We start from the raw sequence: 10,152 nt of genomic DNA, 5'->3' as shown, positions 1-10,152 counted from the left end.
AGTCATTTTCTTATCGTCAGTGATGCGTTTTAACATTTAATAAGCTAACTGATGTCTAAAGGGTGTGAGGTGAAGCTCTTTGGTTTTTATCACTTTCTCTGATCACTGAATGATCTAACATCAGGGTTAAGTAGCTGGGACTTCATCTCCTGGGAAGATTGTTTGTTAAATATATAATGACGCTGTGAAACTTTGTTTTTGTACAGCTGACGTTAGATTTAAATTATTTATTTATTATTATTATTATTATGCTCTAAATGTTAACTTAAACTAAAGAGGGTGTACTTTCTTTTTACCATGACTGCATCTCTTCTAACTCCAAACGTGCACCATGCAGCTGACCTGTACAAAGGCATCCACTGAAAGCAACGTTTGTAGGTTTATCTTTGTACTAAAAATGTCAACATTAGACATTTTTAGTTTTTTTGGCTTGAATAATGATAGAACATGAACAATTGATCAGATTCACTCACTAATTCATTTTATAAAAGGTGAAACAATAAAGTGCAATCCCAGTATTACAAGGAATAATGGGACAGTGTACAGTATTAAAGGCAATTGTCATATAATACTGATCTTATTGTTCCATCAAAATATTTTGACACAGACTGACAACTATGTAATAGCTGGTCAGTCAGGTGAATGAACAATTGCTACACATGGTGCTGGACTTAAATCCATAATGCATCTATGTAACTATTTAATCTTTATCCCATAGGATGAATATCTATTAACTTTTGTAAATGCCAAAAAAGCCATTGAGGTAGATTATTTACTGACCTCGTTTATGGCTTAAAGACATTTTAACACTTGAGAATCAGAATAAGCTGCAAGCTAAAGTTGAGCAAATTCCTGATTGTTTTTTTTTTCTTGAAAACATTGAAACGTTAAACGTTTGAAATTCTTTAGAGCTAAAACACTCTACATTTACAAAGTTACCATAACTCACATTTACACTACATGTTTTACAAACAACTGAAATTGTGGGTCAGTCCGAGGCTACCTTGATACAAATGTAGCCTACCATCTAAGTAAACCATGGAGGGGAAACTTAACCCATTTTACATTTACATTTAAATGGTTTGTCTTCTTCAGATGTTTTGAAAATATTTTTTGTGTGCAGTTTCCTTCTCTTACTGTAATGCCGGGTTCACACTGTACAATTATAACCTAACTGACTCTCGTCAGATGGATGTATTTCCGCAGAGCGACACACGGCTCCATAAATCTGGACTCATTGCCATTGGGGAGGAATTTTAATACCACATGAAATGGACAAGCCAATCAGGATCACCGGGCGGGATTTTCGTAGATGTGACGTATCAGAGAATGACTGTTTGGGTTCAGACAACAATGGCGGCTTACAGCAAGGAAGCAACGCTAACATTAATGCTGCTATTTCACCAGTGTTGTCCAACTTACCCAATATTAATTCTTTAAAAGAACAAGACAACTGCTTTGAAGGCTTTTGTTAGTGGAAACAATGTTTTTGCCTTTCTCCCGACCAGGTTTCGACAGAGCTTGTAGCACGTCACTCAAGATCAGGGTCAAGTGGTTTATCCAATCATATGCAAGGATCTTCTGAAATATATCCCCAATGGAGCGATCCCAGATCGATATGTGGAGCTCTGTGGAACAAAATCCATCTGCCAAGAGTACTTATAATATCTCACAACTAGAATTAGTAGAAATCATTTGGTCATAGAATCGCCAACAGATTTCTTTCCACAATGACACAAACTTTACCTATGAGAAATATCAACCTGTGTATTTAGATTTTTTTTCTATGTCTGATCTGAGTCAATTAGAGAAATTAATATTAGTTCAGCGTATGACAGCTAACATTGTGACCAAGTTAATAATGATTTACTTTGAGCTCACAATTGAGCTCAAAGCACGTGTTCAAACACTGAACTATGTTTTTTTTTTATCACAGTGTGAGCCGGGCTTCACAGAAAGGGGCGACGGTAAGGTAACTTATTTCTGGCCAAGGGGAGGAACCTTGAAAATGTCTCTGTATGTATATTTCCTGTAACAGTTTGCATGGAAAACTAGTAATAGCACTGCAAGTAAAAAAAGGGATAATGGAATGAGAATCCACAACCGTTCTCGAGGTGGTGGTTCTGGAGTTTCTTCTGGAGTTTGATGTATTGAAGCTGCAGAGGTAAAACAACAGTGAATTAATTATTGCAGTTTTGACCATTAGACTGAACAACAAAGCAATTTTTTTCATTGAGTCTCTACATTTTCATCAACAATTATTCAACCCCTGCATAAAGTTAGCATTATTGACAACACATAAAATCAGGTGTTTGCAATGAACAAATGGAGCAAGAACAGCAATATCAAACTGACATTATCCAAATCCATCAGTAAATCCTGCTCTCAGTAAAAGGTTTCAACCCCCTGGACATGAGGGCAGTGATGTGACTCAGGTGTGGTCCAGAGCTCAGCTGATGCAACCAGAGGGATTCATTAGCTGCATCAGGCGTCCTTTAGAGAGAGAGAGCAGCTTAACTACCTGCTGACGACTCTTTGCTGCATGAAATGTTGCATGAAAAGTTGAAAGTTCACTGCTTTGCACAAACCAGAAAAGGAAACAAAACACGAGCAACGACCAGGATGATCACAGAGGTACAGCTGGAAGCCAAGTTCACAGTTTCAACTTAAAGGAAGAGCAGCTAAACCGGCTGGGTGAGGTAAGAGGACGCTATGTGCCACAGCATTCCTGCAGAGGCACGTAGGTAAAAACCCTCGACTGACTGACAGACCTGCAGCAAGATGTGCTAACAATAGTTTCTGTTTCCACAGCAAGTCTCATATTAAAGATACTAAAGCTTTTTGTGTCTATAAATCACAGTAATCACTCTCTACAGCAGCAGAGCAGTGGATCAGTGGTGCTCTGGCACTGGGAACCTGCTGTGTGTGGAGGGCAAGATGGATGCATTCAAGTATCAGGACATCCTGGGAGGAAATGGGAGGAAAGTGAAGCCGAGGCATCAGTGGAACTTTAAAATGGACAATCGTATCATAGATAGGGCATTTTGTGTTGGATCTGGATAAAGTGCTTTTAATATTAAGGTACTTCTCGCTTTTCTTTTAACTCAAACAGCTGCAAGACCAGCTTACCTCGCTCTTCAGGGGGATCTGGTCTTAAAAAAAATCTCCCAAATCCACTCTGGTCTTATTTCTTTCCATTGAAGGCCTTCCTCTTCTTCTCATAAACATGAACGCGGTTCGCTTCTTTTGACTCTCAGCCATGTTAAAGGTATATGGGTGAGAGCAGCGGAGCTACAATGAATGGCTAACTGCTAAGCTAACCGTTAAGCTAATCGAATACATAAACAGTAGAAGTGTGCATGCACAGCAAGCAAGCAGAAACTATGAAGGAACGAAGCACGGACACTGGTGTTACGTAAGCAGGTTAGAATGACTGGCATGTGGTACAACCAATAGACAAGGTGATACCCCCAGAACTAGAGGGATGGGGGGAGGTGGGGGGAAGTACATAATGTCTATGGATGAAAGCAGAAACAAAACACGCCCTTTGGACCCAATGGCAAAGATCGGTTATAGTTTTTAACAGGCCTGCAGCTCCCACAGAGGATGACTTTTAGCCTCCTTTTTCTGAATTCATAATGTATTTACTACTTTCAGGATGGAAGGACCATTTCACCCAGTACAACAAAGTGTTTCTGAACAGGATTACCAACTATGGCTTTAATTAATTTTGACTGAAACTGTATTTTGTGGCCGCTAGCATCAGCTTATGTTCCAAAAAGCACACTCAATATTAAAGAACAAAATAATTTTCTAAACGTGATGTCTTTTAACAGCAGGTGAAAATAACAACAATATAACATCCTGTTTAATAGTTAAATCATAGGTCATCGGTGATGTTTGCAGGCCTAATATGCCTCAGTCGTTTCAGCTCACCTTTGACTTTTAGCTCCCATTTTTTAAGGTAACCTGGTCCACCATCTTTAACGATTCCCTGATAACTTCCTGTGTCGTTGATCCTCAGGTCAGTCAGGACACATTTGATCTGTCCGCTCCTGTTCAGCTGAGGATCACACTTCAGTCGACCTCTGAACAGATCATCCACGGACGGGACATGCTGAGACCTGCTGTCATACACATAAATAGTCCCCCGTGTCTCCACTCTCCTCAGCTCAATGTACAGGAAGTCAGAGGTTGTGTTAAATGCAGACAGTGGCAGTGTGACGTTGGAGTGTTCCTCTTTCTGATAGACGTCCTGAGTGTTGTTTACTTGGAGCAGAGTTCCTCCTGCAGGGGTGAGAATGAAGGAATCACAGGTTGGTGAAGTCCTCAGGAACATTTGGTAACAGCAGGCCATTACATTTAGAAAATTGTCTCCAATGATGGACATAAACAGACTGAAAAGTTCAACAACAACCACCAAGAAACCCAAAGAGAGGAACTAAATTCCTCTGGCTTCACCTATATCCATCCACTCTAGTCTTTTCCACAGATGTTACGTCTTCACCACAAACGTCAACATTGTTCCAGGAGTATTTACGCCGTCTCCCACATGCTAATGCCTATTTACACACTTCAGTTGTGGACATCCGTGCAGATCGGACAGTTCTGTAGCTCAAAGGCCTGATTTTATTGTACAGTATCTACTGCAGGGATGAGTGCATCAAACATATATTATATAGGGCTGGGCAAGTTAACGCGTTAATTTTGCGTTAACTCATTAGACTATTAACGGCGATATTTTCTTTAACGCGCGTTAACGCATGTTGCTCACATGCTTTTATTTTGTGAAGGTCTGTCCAACTTCCGTTTTTTGTGTGCCGCACATCCGTTTCAGCGCTTCCCTCGGCCAAATAACATTAGTTTGACTGAAATGATCAACTGTCGCGGCAACAGTGTCAAAACTTGCAGAGCAATCGAAGTGGCAGGTCAGGGCCACAGCTTCAAACTATTCATGAGTGAGTGGATGATACAAAGAAGTGGCCTCATATAACGTACGAGGACATTTTAACCTGTTTTGTGTCGTTACTTGGTGCGGACGGCTCTGCTGTGCGACCTTACCGAAGCGAACCTCCGCAGTGAAAGAGTTGGATCGGTGTTAATAAATATCAACATGGATGACCTGGTATTCATGGAGGCTGATGTCCGTTCAAGCTAAAACTAGTCCGACGTTCACGCTGCTGTATTCTGACTGCATCAATCGGCTCTACGAGACCTCAGAGCGCTCTGATGCTGCGGCTCCAGGGAAAGCCTTCAGTCATGCAGCAGCGACTTATGGAAGGTAGGCTGATGGATTATCTGACTCAGAAACATACTGGCCGTTGGCTCGTTGTGATTAGATTGCTGGTCAGTTAATCTTGTAATGTTTGGGATTTAACTGATGTTATGAGAGGATATCAAAACATTAGCTTACCTGTCTCCTCCCCTCTTGACGTCTCCTGGTTTTGTTTTTTTATGGAACTTCACAGCCCAGACACTTTTCTGGCGTCATGTGGTCTTATGTTGGTCTTTTGTCCACAAAATGAAAAAAACATACGGTCGCTTCGGTGGTTTCTTCAGATTTTAAGCTTTTAACCACAGGCGAAGGGATTCCTCCTTCTTCGGCTGAGGGTGAATGAAGTAGGGCGCCTCGTATCCACAGCTTTTGTACACGGTCGATGATTAAAACACTCCTGCTCCACGTAAACCTTTCTTTTACACCCGTTACTATGACAACCTCTAACCACAAAAATGATCCCGGTCTTCCTCAAAGTCATAATGACGAGTAATTTGAGACGAAGTAGCCGCATGAGCCGCTTCTCAGATACCTAAACACTGACAGGAAGTGAGCAGGCGGAAGTCTCGCCCAAACAAACGTCAACTCGCTGCCTCCATGTTTCCGTCAAAAATAAGGTGGATATGCACGCGAGAAAGCAACAACAAAAAAACGCGTGTCAACGTCAAATAAACGCAAGCAACGCAAGCATATCGAGTTAGCAAGCATTTCAGTTTAAAGTTCTTCCAGCATCGAATATGACAGAAACAAGTTAGTTGTAACCACTGCCAAGTTAAACTTTGGTATTGAACATAAAATGGTAATGCTGCTCCCTGCTGTTACCTCAGAAATTGCCTGTTTTTGGTAAATTTTTTTCCCAATAAAGAGAATTCCCTGTCAGTGGCAATAAGCTTTAATTTATTATTATTGCTATTTTTTGTTTTACATGTTTAAGTTGAGCTTTACACTAAATATGTGTTACTGATAAGTGCTACAAATGTTACAACACTTTTGTTCATATGGCAGCAGAACATTAAAATAAAAGTGCTCTTTACACTACTTTTGAATTCATTCTTGGAGTTTGTAAATACAATGCGATTAATCGCGATTAATCAGGGCGATTAATCGCGATTAAATATTTTAATCGTTGCCCAGCCCTAATATTATATTATATATAAATTCAGCCAGCTGCACAGAGATCTACATTTTCTGGAAAAGGACATCTACCTGACCTTCTGACTGGGACAGGAGTCTATTAGACGCTAAGGACTATTTGAACGCTTTGGGTTTCTCAGGAATTGTTGTTGCTCAGGGAAATCGACAGATTTATTGGAGAAAACAAGTAAAGAAATAAAGAATGATTGTTGCGCCTGCATGACGTGTAATTTATCTGATCAAAAGTTTCATTATGGTAACAACAGTAATAAATTATTGAATCTAGGATTTTATGTGACTAACATACACAAAGCATAACAGTGAAGTGGAAGAGGATAAAAAACAGCAGACTAAAAACCTAAAAGTAGGTTGTGAGCGTGTGCTCTTTACTCTGACGCACATTAATAAAATCCAGAGCTACCAGCTGCCGTGACGCCGCCTGTCAATCAATCTTGGAGGCTGGGCAGAGACCGACCCGTCACCAATCACAATGTGCCCCAAAGAGAGAGACTGAGAGGGTTTTAGAAATACAATCTTCTGTTTCTGGATGTGCAAAGACAAACTACTGGTGGTGAGAAGTACAGAACATTGACTCAAAGGGGCTGAACATAACATCATGTCACGTCACGCTTTTAAAGCGATTTTAAAAACCCTGCTTTGTATTTTCCCCAACTTCATAACTATGTACCACTTGGTGTTGATCTTTCAGACAAAATCCTAATAAATCTTAATTAAGTTGTCAGTTTTAATGAAGGTGCGTGTAGACTAATGAGGCCACAGTTCATGTATTAAACTCCATTTAAAAACAGACTTTAATACATTTGGTGTATTAGAATTTAAACAAATAATAATAAATATTTTTAAATCAGTTCCTCACCCTGTGCAGGAGAACACAGAACCCCGGTCAGCACCAGAACCAAAGGGAAAATTATAAATTTTTTCATCCTTCATTGAGCTGCTTACGCCTGGAAACAGAAACAACATACAACTCTAGATTTATCATGAGGGAGATTATTTAGCTGAACTCTGGATCCAGGTTTTAAAGACCTGCTCATGTTTTGTCACAAAATGGTTCTGAAAAATTAAAAATAATTACACTAAACACTTATAAAGGAGTCGATATCATCTTTCAACGTTGTGCATCGCTTATCGCACAATAAAGCATGAAAAAGCTACAAAGCCAGAAGAATAAACCTTCTAAAACAGTGTATGAACATCAAGGTGGCTCCTGAAGGTTTACGTAAGAAGGTGCGGACAGGTTGGCGCAGAGAAAAGTGCGCAACAGCGAACCAACTTACCCAGAAATACGCGGAGAAAACGTCCAAACTCTGCTTCCTCTGGTAAAAACGAGGCTCCGCTTTGATTCTTTGGTTCCAACCTTTTAGGAGTTTCCCGCTGCTTGGATTATTTTCTCTGTGGTAGAAAACAGGATAAACTCCTCGGTGTCTTGGTGCTGACCTTGAAAGAAAATAGAAAGTTATCCTGAGAGCGCTTCCTGCTTCAATTAACTGGAGCTGGAGCTCCACCTCCACCTCCAGTAGGAAGAATGTAAGAGAGAGGAGTAAACCATAAACTGGAAAACAAGGGAGCTGTTTAAAGTTTAAATAGTACAAATAAATATCGGTGAAAGATACATGAAAGAAAGAAACATGTGTCTTTTTTTTTTTTTTACAAAGACACATGTTCTTTGTAAAAAAAGGAACTAAGAATAAGTAACGTTTTCTTGAAATGAGTGTATTTGTCCTTGATTTGAGCATGTAAATGAGATTATCTGCCAATAGAATAAGATTTCTGCCCTTAAAACAGGAACGGTGCATCTCCACCATCTTGTTTCAAGTGCAGGACGTCTAATTATCAAAAATACTCACGGGATTGGAAAATCATCATGTTTACCTGCAATATTATTTGCAGCATATTTATTTGCAACATATGTCTAACATTTGCACCAATAATGACACCAATAGGGCAAGGAATATTATTTTGCTGTCAATAGGTTGAAAACTATTTGCTTTTTGGACGTCATTTATAAAAAGTGAAGAAAATATAGCAAACCCAGAATAAAAAAAAGTTGTTCTAAACAAATTTCCTACAGTAGGCATTAGAAAAACTATTAAAGGCTGTATTGTTTTGAAGAGTATTGAGTGTTATTGTTGTGGAGCTCAGCGAACATTTAAAATAAAACATGTATAAAAATAAAACAGATCTTCTGATTTCACCTGAAAATAGTGACATATTGATATTTATGACAATAAACTCTTAATGGTCTTTAGATGTTTGGTTTCATAATTAGAAAACTTTGTGTAAATGTTTTCATGACTTTGTTGTATTTATAATCAGGGGAGGAAATCAGCTGCATCTAGTTTCTCTGGACATCCCATAACTTTTAATCTACAATCTGAAGCTCCAGTTTAACCAGATGTTCTGATCCAGTTTATCTGGAGCTAAAAGATCCTCTGAAATGTTGCTGATGATCCCTGAAAGAGTTTCAACTCAGACCTGAGATCCAAGATGTAAGAAGAGGTTGGTGACAAACAGTGAATACTTACTGACCTTAGCGCCACCATCTGGTGAAACAGAGTCACTGCAGCTACATGAAACAATTCATGGAATCAAAGACATTTGTGATTAAAGCATTTTTTTTATTATGTTTTTTTTACAGGAGTCCTAGTAAAATACATTTGGAAAAAGTTCAGCATCAATCAAGTACAGAAGTCACAATAAACTGAGACATTCTTTCAAGTGATGATAAACGAATACAGTTTCTATAAAATAACCCTTCATGTTTAGACAGATGTTTAATTTGCAGCAGACATAAAGGTGAAAAACACGGATTCAACGATTTAAAGAGGAATCTGAAAAGAACAGCAGCAGCACCAGAAAAACACCAACAGGTCTGTAGTTTGTCTCAGACTGATGGATGTTGTTCTGTTTAGATATTTTCTCTTTAGAAGATAAAATATTTCAGTAGAGATTACACGTACAAGTACTCACAGATGTGTGTTTTATTAATAAAAGTTGTAAAATACAAAGATGAACCAAGTCATTTTTTTCCCATTTACATTCTTTAGATCAAATCTTTGCTTTGAGTTGCTTCAATATTGAGCCCTTAATCTATTTACAGTCACATTTTAAGAAGCATTTACATATTTTAAAAACAGGGGTTTTTCCATTTTCTTTTTACTTCTTTTTATGTATTTCATAAAACAATGTTGTACTCATAAAAAGTCTTCATGGTAGGTGACTCTGAATACTAACTCCTGACAGAATATAAACAGCAGGTGATCAGATTTCTCTGAACAAACATATTTAAACGATAATCTCACTGCTCCCTACTGGGGATTGCTTAAAGTCAGAGGACAATTTTCCCCACTGAGGGAAAAGCTCTATCTCTAGTAGAGATAGAGCTGGCCATGGATGATCACTAGATGTACATTCATGGCAGCATTGAACACTTTTACCTCACAATCACTAACTGCTGACATGAGACTGAGTAACTGTAGGTAATTATGTCAGGTAGTTGTGTTTAAAAAGTGAGTCACATTACAGAGGAAAAAATTCCCTTAATCCCATTAAAAACAAACCAACAAACAACCAAAAATGTCCCTGATTTTCTGACTTTTCTGGATTTCCCAGAAACAAGAGAAGTAAATCACCTCTTGTAGTTTTCTGTAAACACCTTATTTTTTTTGCAACATTTTAACAGGATTGACCGAGATTAGATCTTATTGTTAAAAAGGAGGGAA

At 38.8% G+C, this 10,152-nt stretch overlaps 1 long non-coding RNA gene across 1 annotated transcript; it reads right to left on the bottom strand.

Moving 5' to 3' along the window:
* Positions 1-3,695: 3,695 nt before the first annotated feature.
* LOC118565848 lies at positions 3,696-7,936 on the bottom strand. Its single transcript, XR_004932656.1, has 3 exons — positions 7,708-7,936; positions 7,287-7,374; positions 3,696-4,287 (listed from the first exon to the last, which is right to left on the bottom strand). It is a non-coding gene; the product is annotated as an uncharacterized LOC118565848 (long non-coding RNA).
* Positions 7,937-10,152: the final 2,216 nt, after the last annotated feature.

This window comes from Fundulus heteroclitus, chromosome 14, assembly GCF_011125445.2.
Source record: "Fundulus heteroclitus isolate FHET01 chromosome 14, MU-UCD_Fhet_4.1, whole genome shotgun sequence".
NCBI classification, from domain to species: Eukaryota; Metazoa; Chordata; class Actinopteri; order Cyprinodontiformes; family Fundulidae; genus Fundulus; species Fundulus heteroclitus.
The sequence above is the reverse complement of the archived record's forward strand: the minus strand, read 5'-3'. Positions and strand labels throughout refer to the sequence as shown.